Source organism: Gossypium arboreum, chromosome 1 (genome assembly GCF_025698485.1).
Source record: "Gossypium arboreum isolate Shixiya-1 chromosome 1, ASM2569848v2, whole genome shotgun sequence".
NCBI classification, from domain to species: Eukaryota; Viridiplantae; Streptophyta; class Magnoliopsida; order Malvales; family Malvaceae; genus Gossypium; species Gossypium arboreum.
Genome location: NC_069070.1, coordinates 1,716,194 through 1,718,057, shown reverse-complemented (window position 1 = coordinate 1,718,057; position 1,864 = coordinate 1,716,194). Strand labels below are relative to the sequence as shown.

The following is a 1,864-nucleotide window of genomic DNA, read 5'->3' as shown; positions in this document are numbered from 1 at the left end:
AATCATATGACTATACCGTTTGTTTCTATTAAAACTAGATTCAATAAGGATTCTAACCATATAAGGTACACCACCTAATTATTTTTTTAAAATTTATGGTGAATTTCTAAAATTGAAACAAGGGATCCAAAAATCGCTCTGGCCCTATTTCACTAAAACTCAGATATCTTATAAAATACAAAACCTTTACCTGTTTTGCTTAATCCATATGAAAATAGACACAATGAGCTTTAATTTCATATATTATTCACCATCAACCCATGTCTCTACAATTCCTTGTGATTTTTCAAAATCACGTTATTTCTGATACTTGAATCTGTTTTTAAGTTACTTTCACATTTTTCTTAGTTTTCATGTGATAGTTACTACTTATTCATACATACTATTAAACATGTATATCATCAGCCCTTCTATTAGTTAATCACTAGCAAGTATTTACACATCATTCATTGATCATATCATATCAAAAGAAACCAAGTTCCTATACATGCCATACACAAAACGAAACGTCTAACTATACCAATGTGATTTCTTCGATAGTGTGATCGGTCTCCGACGTTTCCTTCGATCCCCGAGTGGCTTGATAAGAACTATAAGAAAAAGAAAATGAAGAGAGTAAGCACTAGGCTTAGTAAGCTTACAAGCAAATAAATTACAACATTCAACATAATGAATAATTATACATAATGTCACCTAACCTCATAAACTTTCTTTACTTCTCATTTTCTACCTTCTTCTTTACTCATTTACCTTCTTTCTTACCTGACCTTTCACTATTCATAAATATAATCTACCTTCCCTTTTGCTGATAATTCACTGTAATTTAACGTGTACAATGACCCGTTGAACCACTCGGAATACTAAGGATACTGGGGTCGCTCCTGTCTATCAATATCCTGCCAATGCCATGTCTTCGACATGGACTTACATGAATTATTCCTGTCTCCAATGCCATATATATATATATCTAATATGGGCTTACATGGCTCATTCCTGTCTCCAAAGCCATATATCTGATATGGACTTACATGGCTCATTTCGTCTCCGTCTGTCTGTCAACCCCAATATCCTAACATTCTTAAGGTTCAAACGGGCTTCCTAATGCTTTTTCTCGTCACTTCACTTTAATTCGACTTTAAATATTCTCAAGAAAAATAAGTATATAAATGCTGGAAATTGACAATAATAATGTAAAATAAAAGAATATTGCATTTATTTACTGTAAACTTACCTCGTATGCAAAAATAGCTACTTTTACCATTTCGTCCACAACTTGGTATTTTCCCCATTTTAGCCCGAATTTCAGTTTTCTTTGCTCTATCATTTAAAATATAGTCTAATTAGGACTCACATTATTCAAATTTTGCCAAAATCATATTTTGGCAAAATTATAGTTTTTCCCCTAAACTTTTGCATATTTACACTTTTGCCCCAAAGCTCGTAAATTAAACTTCAGCCTATTTTCTTATGTTTTATGACATGCTGATCATTTTTCCCTTCTATAGCAGCATCAAATTCACACTCTAACATGCACTTATGACTATTAGGTATTTTTACCGATTAAGTCCTTTTACTCGTTTTTGCTTAAAACCGAGTAGTACAAGTTGTCTAACATAATTTAAAACCTCATATTCTATCATAAAACACTAAAATACACAAATTTCACCTATGGGTATTTTTCCAAATATGAACCCTAGGTTGAATTATTGCTAGCATAAGCTTAATCGAGCTACCGGGACTTCAAAAAACGTAAAAATCATTGAAAACGAGGCTAGAACGGACTTACAATCGAGTTTGGAAGCTTGAAAAACCCTAGCCATGGTTTCTCCTTGCTATATTCGGCCATGGGGTTGAAGATGAGCAA

General features: G+C 32.8%; 1 long non-coding RNA gene across 1 annotated transcript; it reads right to left on the bottom strand.

Annotated features, from left to right (window-relative positions):
* Positions 1-385: 385 nt before the first annotated feature.
* Positions 386-1,864, bottom strand: LOC128281879 (uncharacterized). The gene is made up of 2 exons (XR_008272232.1): positions 1,787-1,864; positions 386-590 (listed from the first exon to the last, which is right to left on the bottom strand). It is a non-coding gene; the product is annotated as an uncharacterized LOC128281879 (long non-coding RNA).